Source organism: Electrophorus electricus, unplaced genomic scaffold, assembly GCF_041902795.1.
Source record: "Electrophorus electricus isolate QZ-2024a unplaced genomic scaffold, ASM4190279v1 Scaffold41, whole genome shotgun sequence".
Classification (NCBI taxonomy): Eukaryota; Metazoa; Chordata; class Actinopteri; order Gymnotiformes; family Gymnotidae; genus Electrophorus; species Electrophorus electricus.
In genome coordinates, this window is record NW_027658704.1 from 1,348,158 (window position 1) to 1,360,657 (window position 12,500).

General features: G+C 57.2%; 2 non-coding genes across 2 annotated transcripts; both read left to right on the forward strand.

Annotated features, from left to right (window-relative positions):
- The first annotated feature begins 9,317 nt into the window (after positions 1 to 9,317).
- LOC145655959 (18S ribosomal RNA) lies at positions 9,318 to 11,156 on the forward strand. The gene has a single exon (XR_014121779.1). It is a non-coding gene; the product is annotated as an 18S ribosomal RNA (ribosomal RNA).
- An 882-nt stretch (positions 11,157 to 12,038) lies between these two features.
- LOC145655967 (5.8S ribosomal RNA) lies at positions 12,039 to 12,192 on the forward strand. Its single transcript, XR_014121786.1, has one exon. It is a non-coding gene; the product is annotated as a 5.8S ribosomal RNA (ribosomal RNA).
- Positions 12,193 to 12,500: the final 308 nt, after the last annotated feature.

The window sequence follows — 12,500 nt, forward strand, 5'->3', positions numbered from 1 at the left end:
GGTGGTAGTAGTAGTATGATTTAAAGGTACAAAGTGAATGAAGTGTGCCCAGGCCCAGAGCTACTTTGCTGGGCATGACTGTGTTTGACGTCTTGGGCCTGGAAGTCTGGTAGTAGTAGTATGATTTAAAGGTACAAAGTGAATGAAGTGTGCCCAGGCCCAGAGCTACTTTGCTGGGCATGACTGTGTTTGACCTCTTGGGCCTGGAAGTCTATTTCTAGGCTTATATAAAGGGTCAAACTTCTTGAAGTGTGCCCAGGCCCAGAGCTACTTTGCTGGGCATGACTGTGTTTGACCTCTTGGGTCTGGAAGTCTGGTAGTAGTAGTAGTATGATTTAAAGGCACAAAGTGATTGAAGTGTGCCCAGGCCCAGAGCTACTTTGCTGGGCATGACTGTGTTTGACCTCTTGGCTCTGGAAGTCTATTTCTAGGCTTATATAAAGGGTCAAACTTCTTGAAGTGTGCCCAGGCCCAGAGCTACTTTGCTGGGCATGACTGTGTTTCACCTCTTGGGCCTGGAAGTCTGGTAGTAGTAGTATGATTTAAAGGCACAAAGTGATTGAAGTGTGCCCAGGCCCAGAGCTACTTTGCTGGGCATGAATGTGTTTGACCTCTTGGGCCTGGAAGTCTGGTGGTAGTAGTAGTATGATTTAAAGGTACAAAGTGAATGAAGTGTGCCCAGGCCCAGAGCTACTTTGCTGTGCATGACTGTGTTTGAACTCTTGGGCCTGGAAGTCTATTTCTAGGCTTATATAAAGGGTCAAACATCTTGAAGTGTGCCCAGGCCCAGAGCTACTTTGCTGGGCATGACTGTGTTTGACCTCTTGGGCCTGGAAGTCTATTTCTAGGCTTATATAAAGGGTCAAACTTCTTGAAGTGTGCCCAGGCCCAGAGCTACTTTGCTGGGCATGACTGTGTTTGACCTCTTGGGCCTGGAAGTCTGGTAGTAGTAGTATGATTTAAAGGCACAAATTGATTGAAGTGTGCCCAGGCCCAGAGCTACTTTGCTGTGCATGACTGTGTTTGACCTCTTGGCTCTGGAAGTCTATTTCTAGGCTTATATAAAGGGTCAAACTTCTTGAAGTGTGCCCAGGCCCAGAGCTACTTTGCTGGGCATGAATGTGTTTGAACTCTTGGGCCTGGAAGTCTGGTGGTAGTAGTAGTATGATTTAAAGGCACAAAGTGATTGAAGTGTGCCCAGGCCCAGAGCTACTTTGCTGTGCATGACTGTGGTTGACCTCTTGGCCCTGGAAGTCTGGTGGTAGTAGTAGTATGATTTAAAGGCACAAAGTGATTGAAGTGTGCCCAGGCCCAGAGCTACTTTGCTGGGCATGACTGTGTTTGACCTCTTGGGCCTGGAAGTCTGGTAGTAGTAGTATGATTTAAAGGTACAAAGTGAATGAAGTGTGCCCAGGCCCAGAGCTACTTTGCTGGGCATGACTGTGTTTGACGTCTTGGGCCTGGAAGTCTGGTAGTAGTAGTATGATTTAAAGGTACAAAGTGAATGAAGTGTGCCCAGGCCCAGAGCTACTTTGCTGGGCATGACTGTGTTTGACCTCTTGGGCCTGGAAGTCTATTTCTAGGCTTATATAAAGGGTCAAACTTCTTGAAGTGTGCCCAGGCCCAGAGCTACTTTGCTGGGCATGACTGTGTTTGACCTCTTGGGTCTGGAAGTCTGGTAGTAGTAGTAGTATGATTTAAAGGCACAAAGTGATTGAAGTGTGCCCAGGCCCAGAGCTACTTTGCTGGGCATGACTGTGTTTGACCTCTTGGCTCTGGAAGTCTATTTCTAGGCTTATATAAAGGGTCAAACTTCTTGAAGTGTGCCCAGGCCCAGAGCTACTTTGCTGGGCATGACTGTGTTTCACCTCTTGGGCCTGGAAGTCTGGTAGTAGTAGTATGATTTAAAGGCACAAAGTGATTGAAGTGTGCCCAGGCCCAGAGCTACTTTGCTGGGCATGAATGTGTTTGACCTCTTGGGCCTGGAAGTCTGGTGGTAGTAGTAGTATGATTTAAAGGTACAAAGTGAATGAAGTGTGCCCAGGCCCAGAGCTACTTTGCTGTGCATGACTGTGTTTGAACTCTTGGGCCTGGAAGTCTATTTCTAGGCTTATATAAAGGGTCAAACATCTTGAAGTGTGCCCAGGCCCAGAGCTACTTTGCTGGGCATGACTGTGTTTGACCTCTTGGGCCTGGAAGTCTATTTCTAGGCTTATATAAAGGGTCAAACTTCTTGAAGTGTGCCCAGGCCCAGAGCTACTTTGCTGGGCATGACTGTGTTTGACCTCTTGGGTCTGGAAGTCTGGTAGTAGTAGTAGTATGATTTAAAGGCACAAAGTGATTGAAGTGTGCCCAGGCCCAGAGCTACTTTGCTGGGCATGACTGTGTTTGACCTCTTGGCTCTGGAAGTCTATTTCTAGGCTTATATAAAGGGTCAAACATCTTGAAGTGTGCCCAGGCCCAGAGCTACTTTGCTGGGCATGAATGTGTTTGAACTCTTGGGCCTGGAAGTCTGGTGGTAGTAGTAGTATGATTTAAAGGCACAAAGTGATTGAAGTGTGCCCAGGCCCAGAGCTACTTTGCTGTGCATGACTGTGGTTGACCTCTTGGCCCTGGAAGTCTATTTCTAGGCTTATATAAAGGGTCAAACTTCTTGAAGTGTGCCCAGGCCCAGAGCTACTTTGCTGTGTATGACTGTGTGACCTCTTGGCCCTGGAATTCTGGTGGTAGTAGTAGTATGATTTAAAGGCACAAAGTGAATGAAGTGTGCCCAGGCCCAGAGCTACTTTGCTGGGCATGACTGTGTTTGACCTCTTGGGCCTGGAAGTCTGGTAGTAGTAGTATGATTTAAAGGCACAAAGTGATTGAAGTGTGCCCAGGCCCAGAGCTACTTTGCTGGGCATGAATGTGTTTGACCTCTTGGGCCTGGAAGTCTGGTGGTAGTAGTAGTATGATTTAAAGGTACAAAGTGAATGAAGTGTGCCCAGGCCCAGAGCTACTTTGCTGGGCATGACTGTGTTTGACCTCTTGGGCCTGGAAGTCTGGTGGTAGTAGTAGTATGATTTAAAGGTACAAAGTGAATGAAGTGTGCCCAGGCCCAGAGCCAGGCCTGGGCAGCAGGGGGCGCTCCTGGCCATGCCCAGCGAGTTTCGTGCGAATCGGACCTGGTCCGGAAGAGATACGAAGGGAAAACTCATTACTCGTCGGGGTGGCACATCCAGGCTCTCGACCCTCCCAAAGCGTCCGACCAGGGTGCACCCTGCCGGGCATGGTTAGCCGCCAGCCCCCTTCCTGGAGGTCTGGTTGGCACGGGGTTTTGATTTTTCGGTTTCATATCTCTGGGCTCCTTGGGAGCAGAAAGTCGGTTGAGGGCCCTTTGGAAAGAGCCGGGGCTGCCGTTTAACGCTGTCCAAGCGGCAGGCGAAGCGCACCCACCGTTTTTACGCTATGATTTTTTAAAACCGCCGGGGCGGCAAACACAGGGCCGGTCGGGTTTGAAGACGAATATCTCTTCGGCCCTTGGGAGGAGAGAAGCAGCGCGGGTCACCTTTGAACGCGCTCGCTGCCAGGAACGTCTGGCGTAAAAGTTTCGTGGGAATCGGACGTTCCTAGGCTGAGAAGCGAGCGCCCGCCCTCGGGCGGTCGGGGGCCCCTTTCTCATTCCCCGTCTGGGCTAAAAATACGAGGTCAGACCCGATGGACTCGGGAGACTGGAGAGTACCAGGGAGACCCTGGAAGCAGGCGACCCGACCCACGCTTCGCTGTCTCCTCGGCCCTCGGGAGTAGAAGCGCGGGGACGGTGGCGTGGGCAGCAGGGGGCGCTCCTGGCCATGCCCAGCGAGTTTCGTGCGAATCGGACCTGGTCCGGAAGAGATACGAAGGGAAAACTCATTACTCGTCGGGGTGGCACATCCAGGCTCTCGACCCTCCCAAAGCGTCCGACCAGGGTGCACCCTGCCGGGCATGGTTAGCCGCCAGCCCCCTTCCTGGAGGTCTGGTTGGCACGGGGTTTTGATTTTTCGGTTTCATATCTCTGGGCTCCTTGGGAGCAGAAAGTCGGTTGAGGGCCCTTTGGAAAGAGCCGGGGCTGCCGTTTAACGCTGTCCAAGCGGCAGGCGAAGCGCACCCACCGTTTTTACGCTATGATTTTTTAAAACCGCCGGGGCGGCAAACACAGGGCCGGTCGGGTTTGAAGACGAATATCTCTTCGGCCCTTGGGAGGAGAGAAGCAGCGCGGGTCACCTTTGAACGCGCTCGCTGCCAGGAACGTCTGGCGTAAAAGTTTCGTGGGAATCGGACGTTCCTAGGCTGAGAAGCGAGCGCCCGCCCTCGGGCGGTCGGGGGCCCCTTTCTCATTCCCCGTCTGGGCTAAAAATACGAGGTCGGACCCGATGGACTCGGGAGACTGGAGAGTACCAGGGAGACCCTGGAAGCAGGCGACCCGACCCACGCTTCGCTGTCTCCTCGGCCCTCGGGAGTAGAAGCGCGGGGACGGTGGCGTGGGCAGCAGGGGGCGCTCCTGGCCATGCCCAGCGAGTTTCGTGCGAATCGGACCTGGTCCGGAAGAGATACGAAGGGAAAACTCATTACTCGTCGGGGTGGCACATCCAGGCTCTCGACCCTCCCAAAGCGTCCGACCAGGGTGCACCCTGCCGGGCATGGTTAGCCGCCAGCCCCCTTCCTGGAGGTCTGGTTGGCACGGGGTTTTGATTTATCGGTTTCATATCTCTGGGCTCCTTGGGAGCAGAAAGTCGGTTGAGGGCCCTTTGGAAAGAGCCGGGGCTGCCGTTTAACGCTGTCCAAGCGGCAGGCGAAGCGCACCCACCGTTTTTACGCTATGATTTTTTAAAACCGCCGGGGCGGCAAACACAGGGCCGGTCGGGTTTGAAGACGAATATCTCTTCGGCCCTTGGGAGGAGAGAAGCAGCGCGGGTCACCTTTGAACGCGCTCGCTGCCAGGAACGTCTGGCGTAAAAGTTTCGTGGGAATCGGACGTTCCTAGGCTGAGAAGCGAGCGCCCGCCCTCGGGCGGTCGGGGGCCCCTTTCTCATTCCCCGTCTGGGCTAAAAATACGAGGTCGGACCCGATGGACTCGGGAGACTGGAGAGTACCAGGGAGACCCTGGAAGCAGGCGACCCGACCCACGCTTCGCTGTCTCCTCGGCCCTCGGGAGTAGAAGCGCGGGGACGGTGGCGTGGGCAGCAGGGGGCGCTCCTGGCCATGCCCAGCGAGTTTCGTGCGAATCGGACCTGGTCCGGAAGAGATACGAAGGGAAAACTCATTACTCGTCGGGGTGGCACATCCAGGCTCTCGACCCTCCCAAAGCGTCCGACCAGGGTGCACCCTGCCGGGCATGGTTAGCCGCCAGCCCCCTTCCTGGAGGTCTGGTTGGCACGGGGTTTTGATTTATCGGTTTCATATCTCTGGGCTCCTTGGGAGCAGAAAGTCGGTTGAGGGCCCTTTGGAAAGAGCCGGGGCTGCCGTTTAACGCTGTCCAAGCGGCAGGCGAAGCGCACCCACCGTTTTTACGCTATGATTTTTTAAAACCGCCGGGGCGGCAAACACAGGGCCGGTCGGGTTTGAAGACGAATATCTCTTCGGCCCTTGGGAGGAGAGAAGCAGCGCGGGTCACCTTTGAACGCGCTCGCTGCCAGGAACGTCTGGCGTAAAAGTTTCGTGGGAATCGGACGTTCCTAGGCTGAGAAGCGAGCGCCCGCCCTCGGGCGGTCGGGGGCCCCTTTCTCATTCCCCGTCTGGGCTAAAAATACGAGGTCGGACCCGATGGACTCGGGAGACTGGAGAGTACCAGGGAGACCCTGGAAGCAGGCGACCCGACCCACGCTTCGCTGTCTCCTCGGCCCTCGGGAGTAGAAGCGCGGGGACGGTGGCGTGGGCAGCAGGGGGCGCTCCTGGCCATGCCCAGCGAGTTTCGTGCGAATCGGACCTGGTCCGGAAGAGATACGAAGGGAAAACTCATTACTCGTCGGGGTGGCACATCCAGGCTCTCGACCCTCCCAAAGCGTCCGACCAGGGTGCACCCTGCCGGGCATGGTTAGCCGCCAGCCCCCTTCCTGGAGGTCTGGTTGGCACGGGGTTTTGATTTATCGGTTTCATATCTCTGGGCTCCTTGGGAGCAGAAAGTCGGTTGAGGGCCCTTTGGAAAGAGCCGGGGCTGCCGTTTAACGCTGTCCAAGCGGCAGGCGAAGCGCACCCACCGTTTTTACGCTATGATTTTTTAAAACCGCCGGGGCGGCAAACACAGGGCCGGTCGGGTTTGAAGACGAATATCTCTTCGGCCCTTGGGAGGAGAGAAGCAGCGCGGGTCACCTTTGAACGCGCTCGCTGCCAGGAACGTCTGGCGTAAAAGTTTCGTGGGAATCGGACGTTCCTAGGCTGAGAAGCGAGCGCCCGCCCTCGGGCGGTCGGGGGCCCCTTTCTCATTCCCCGTCTGGGCTAAAAATACGAGGTCGGACCCGATGGACTCGGGAGACTGGAGAGTACCAGGGAGACCCTGGAAGCAGGCGACCCGACCCACGCTTCGCTGTCTCCTCGGCCCTCGGGAGTAGAAGCGCGGGGACGGTGGCGTGGGCAGCAGGGGGCGCTCCTGGCCATGCCCAGCGAGTTTCGTGCGAATCGGACCTGGTCCGGAAGAGATACGAAGGGAAAACTCATTACTCGTCGGGGTGGCACATCCAGGCTCTCGACCCTCCCAAAGCGTCCGACCAGGGTGCACCCTGCCGGGCATGGTTAGCCGCCAGCCCCCTTCCTGGAGGTCTGGTTGGCACGGGGTTTTGATTTATCGGTTTCATATCTCTGGGCTCCTTGGGAGCAGAAAGTCGGTTGAGGGCCCTTTGGAAAGAGCCGGGGCTGCCGTTTAACGCTGTCCAAGCGGCAGGCGAAGCGCACCCACCGTTTTTACGCTATGATTTTTTAAAACCGCCGGGGCGGCAAACACAGGGCCGGTCGGGTTTGAAGACGAATATCTCTTCGGCCCTTGGGAGGAGAGAAGCAGCGCGGGTCACCTTTGAACGCGCTCGCTGCCAGGAACGTCTGGCGTAAAAGTTTCGTGGGAATCGGACGTTCCTAGGCTGAGAAGCGAGCGCCCGCCCTCGGGCGGTCGGGGGCCCCTTTCTCATTCCCCGTCTGGGCTAAAAATACGAGGTCGGACCCGATGGACTCGGGAGACTGGAGAGTACCAGGGAGACCCTGGAAGCAGGCGACCCGACCCACGCTTCGCTGTCTCCTCGGCCCTCGGGAGTAGAAGCGCGGGGACGGTGGCGTGGGCAGCAGGGGGCGCTCCTGGCCATGCCCAGCGAGTTTCGTGCGAATCGGACCTGGTCCGGAAGAGATACGAAGGGAAAACTCATTACTCGTCGGGGTGGCACATCCAGGCTCTCGACCCTCCCGAAGTGTCCGACCAGGGTGCACCCTGCTGGGCTAAGAGAACAGCCAGGTGAACCCTGGAGGTTCCGAACTCCAGACCCCTGGACCCGACGGCTCAGTCCGCCTCAGGTGCACTACAGAGGTCCTCGGGCTGTCCCTGAGTGCATTAAAACGGAAATCAGAATTACTCCCCCGGGTGGCACTTCCAGGCTCTCGACCCTCCCAAAGTGTCCGACCAGGGTGCACCCTGCTGGGCATGGTTAGCCGCCAGCCCCCTTCCTGGAGGTCTGGTTGGCACGGGGTTTTGCAAATAGGTCCCGTCGGGTATATGGGAGAGCAAAGAGAATCAATGGGGTCCAAGCACTAAATTCATCCAGTGGCGTTCTCTGGAAGCCCAAGGGGAGTCCGAGGGGTGTTCGGCCGGCAAGGGGAGCTCTCCCTCGGACACATGATCAAACGCCTGTCCCCTACCGGAAAGTGGTGTGCTCTGGATGCCCCCCCCCCCCATCCCCCGAGGGGGGTGCTTATCCCGCGAGGGGAGCCCTCCTCGGGTTAAGTGAACCATCATGCCGATTCCCCTATGGAAGTGGGCACATCCAGGCACACAGTCTGCTTTGCTCTCCCCGACCCGAGTGCGTCTGTTGGGCTGAGTGTACGCCCAGGCAACTGGATCCAATGGCTCAGTCCGCCGCAGCGTGCTTCGACGATGGGTCGTACAGCCATGCCACCAGGGTGGGCGTGTTTGTAAATGTACCAGTGGATTCTCGTCGGCCTGCCACATCCATGGTATCGACCCACCAGGCCTGTCCGACCAGGGGTTGACCCTGGACGGGCACGGTCTGTGGTTTGGCCCTTGTCCTAGATGAAATCGGGCACGGGGTTTTCTGGCCAGGTACCATCGGGTTACTGGGAGAGCGGCTTCGGTCTCCAGGTGAGACCAATGGTGAAGCAGCACGAGGCAATGGAGAGCATGCAAAGCGATGGGGAAGCCATGCACGGCAATGGCCACGAAAAAAAAAAAAAAATCACCACGGAAGGAACGTGAAGAACAAGGAGGAGTGTAGTGACACTGCCCAAAGCTGCCCGGTGTTGCAGGGGTCTATTGGTGTGTTGCTTCCTTGTTTGGTAGAGTGGAGTACCAGACCCGCCAGGGGTAGGCAAACCATTCCCCCTACGGTAAGTGAGGAGCCAGCCATTTGACGAGCGGGTGTCCACGTGTACGGGTGCGAGCGCTATCCCCCACACGGGGTTAGGCCACGGCCTTAGGTGGACGTCTGCCGACCAGCCCCGGCTGATCCAGAACTTCTGATGTGGAGAGCGGTTTTGACAGATCCTCCCTGGTTCTAGCGGGTCAAGCCTCTGATGGGGGGTGGGGGTTATTTGTAACCCATCCCAGAACTCTCTGGGGGAGACTCAGACGGCCAGTCTGTCTACTCAGTTGTCCTATACTGGTGTCTGTGGTTTGGGAGGAAGGGAGTGCCCTGCTTTGTTGGCCTCCTCTTCAAACCTACCTGGGCCCACGAATCACTCTTCTTGGTTACATCACGAAACGTAGGTTGAGCGAGGCTAGGGGGGAGGGAATTCGACGAGGTCTTTCCCTTGTCCCCCCACCAGCGGCCAACGAAAATCAAAACGGCGTGAAGAGAGGGAACGCCGAAAGCACCTGGAGTCGGCCGTCCGCACCTCCGGAGGAGGTGGACGGGGTACGGTGCGGGCATGACCGGATGGGACAGCTTTGCATCAAGGTGAGAGGTCGGCGTCCGAAGGCCAGAGGGCGGTGCGCGAGCACGTTTACACTGGCCGCGGAAGCTGTCCTGGGTAGCCCTGTATGGCGTCTGGACCTGACGGCGCACGCACTTACAACCCGCTGCTTCCTAGCCCCCGGAAGGGGAGGCGGATGTCACTCGTGGTTCATCCCAGACCACGGTGCAAACTACCTGGTTGATCCTGCCAGTAACATATGCTTGTCTCAAAGATTAAGCCATGCAGGTCTAAGTGCACACGGCCGGTACAGTGAAACTGCGAATGGCTCATTAAATCAGTTATGGTTCCTTTGATCGCTCCACACGTTACTCGGATAACTGTGGTAATTCTAGAGCTAATACATGCAAACGAGCGCTGACCCTTCGGGGGATGCGTGCATTTATCAGACCCAAAACCCATCCGGGGGGCTCGGGCCCCCCGGCCGCTTTGGTGACTCTAGATAACCTCGGGCCGATCGCGCGCCCTCCGCGGCGGCGACGTCTCATTCGAATGTCTGCCCTATCAACTTTCGATGGTACCATAGTCGGCTACCATGGTGACCACGGGTAACGGGGAATCAGGGTTCGATTCCGGAGAGGGAGCCTGAGAAACGGCTACCACATCCAAGGAAGGCAGCAGGCGCGCAAATTACCCATTCCCGACACGGGGAGGTAGTGACGAAAAATAACGATACAGGTCTCTTTCGAGGCCCTGTAATCGGAATGAGCGTATCCTAAACCCATGGGTGAGGACCCATTGGAGGGCAAGTCTGGTGCCAGCAGCCGCGGTAATTCCAGCTCCAATAGCGTATATTAAAGTTGCTGCAGTTAAAAAGCTCGTAGTTGGATGTCGGGAGTGGGCTGGCGGTCCGCCGCGAGGCGTGCCACCGCCTGTCTCAGACCCTGTCTCCCGGTGCCCCCCGGATGCCCTTGGCTGGGTGTCCGGACGGGGCTCGGAGCGTTTACTTTGAAAAAATTAGAGTGTTCAAAGCGGGCCCGCTTCTCGCCTGAATACCTGAGCTAGGAATAATGGAATAGGACTCCGGTTCTATTTTGTGGGTTTCCTGAACCAGGGCCATGATTAAGAGGGACGGCCGGGGGCATTCGTATTGCGCCGCTAGAGGTGAAATTCTTGGACCGGCGCAAGACGGACGAAAGCGAAAGCATTTGCCAAGAATGTTTTCATTAATCAAGAACGAAAGTCGGAGGTTCGAAGACGATCAGATACCGTCGTAGTTCCGACCGTAAACTATGCCGACCCGCGATCCGGCGGCGTTATTCCCATGACCCGCCGGGCAGCGTGAGGGAAACCACGAGTCTGTGGGTTCCGGGGGGAGTATGGTTGCAAAGCTGAAACTTAAAGGAATTGACGGAAGGGCACCACCAGGAGTGGAGCCTGCGGCTTAATTTGACTCAACACGGGAAACCTCACCCGGCCCGGACACGGAAAGGATTGACAGATTGATAGCTCTTTCTCGATTCTGTGGGTGGTGGTGCATGGCCGTTCTTAGTTGGTGGAGCGATTTGTCTGGTTAATTCCGATAACGAACGAGACTCCGGCATGCTAAATAGTTACGCGGCCCTCCGCGGTCGGCGTCAAACTTCTTAGAGGGACAAGTGGCGTTCAGCCACGCGAGATGGAGCAATAACAGGTCTGTGATGCCCTTAGATGTCCGGGGCTGCACGCGCGCCACAATGGTTGGATCAGCGTGTGCCTACCCTACACCGAGAGGTGCGGGTAATCCGCTGAACCCCATTCGTGATGGGGACTGGGGATTGCAATTATTCCCCATGAACGAGGAATTCCCAGTAAGCGCGGGTCATAAGCTCGCGTTGATTAAGTCCCTGCCCTTTGTACACACCGCCCGTCGCTACTACCGATCGGATGGTTTAGTGAGGTCCTCGGATCGGCCCCGCCGGGGCTCCTCGCGGGCCTTGGCGGAGCGCCGAGAAGTCGATCAAACTTGACTATCTAGAGGAAGTAAAAGTCGTAACAAGGTTTTCGTAGGTGAACCTGCGAAAGGATCATTAACGGGTAACGCTGTCCGGCGTGCCTCCTCTCCCGACCCCCTCGACTTCGCCGTCCCCCCGCGTCGGGGCCCAGGGTCGAAAGGGTCTTCGGGGTTGCTGTTACACGTGGTCGCTTGCAGGTCAGGCTGGACAGAAGGCATAAAGGAGGAGCCTAGTCCCTCCCACCCCTTCCTCGTCCTCCGCCTCTTCCTCCGCGTCGTCCTTCAGCACCCCCCCCCCGCAGGCCCCGGTATTCTCTGGGTTCCAGCGCGAGAGACGCGTCGTTCAAAAAACTCGGCGTCCCCGCTCGTCGGGCGAAGGCCGGTTTCCCCTCACCTTGCCGGCAGGAGAAGCGCCTGCGAGTCGAGCGGGTCGTACGGGTCCGTCCCGCGCCCTCCCTCTCGCTCGCACGGCCGCTGCCTCCGTCCACCGCGAGGGGTTTTCCTATTTTGTTGTCCTTGTCATTCATCCCCGTCCCCTTGCTCGCTGACGAGCGGACTTTCCGGGGGGGGTTGCGAGCGCTGCTCCTCGTGGGGCAGGCCATGGCCCTTCCTGTGTTCGTCCGCCCACCGGCGTCCTGGGGCGTGGTGGTGGTGGGTGGCGCAGCCGGTTCCCCTGCTTCTCTCTCTCAGAAAGGAGTCTCAGGGGGACCCCCGGCAGGTACCTAGGGCTTGGCCCACGCTACGTGAGTTCCACCCCTTTCGAGGGGTCGGACGGGGCGGGCGCGGAGGGCCGCGGTTCAAAGACTGACTCGTCTGCCACGTGGGGCGTGTGGGCAAAGCGCAACCCCGCGCCCGTTTCAACACTCGCAGACGGGGGCGCCTGACCGGTTGGTGAAACCTTTTAAACCTGTCTTTGTAGTCGTGGTGAAAGACCTAAACTGAGCCTGAAATAAAAGAGTACAACTCTTAGCGGTGGATCACTTGGCTCGTGCGTCGATGAAGAACGCAGCCAGCTGCGAGAACTAATGTGAATTGCAGGACACATTGATCATCGACATTTCGAACGCACATTGCGGCCCCGGGTCCATCCCGGGGCTACGCCTGTCTGAGGGTCGCTATTCCTATCTGTCGGACCTGCCTTCTCAGGCGGGACCGCGGTTGGAGGTTCGTAGGTGGGGGGGTGCCCCCTGGCCTCCGTCTTCCTAAAAGCAGACGGTTCCCGGTCGCTGTCTCGGTGAGATCCGGTCGGTGGGTTCGCTGCGGTTGAGTGCCCGTTCTCCGTGCACAAGCTTCTCCTCCCCCGCTTCGGTTCGTTTCGGTTCGTTTCGGCTCCGCTCCTGGCCTGGCCAGGAACGTGGTCCCCTGCGCCCGAGAAAGAAGCGAGCGTGGCTGCCGGTGGGTTCTCTCCGCTTTGGCTGCCCAC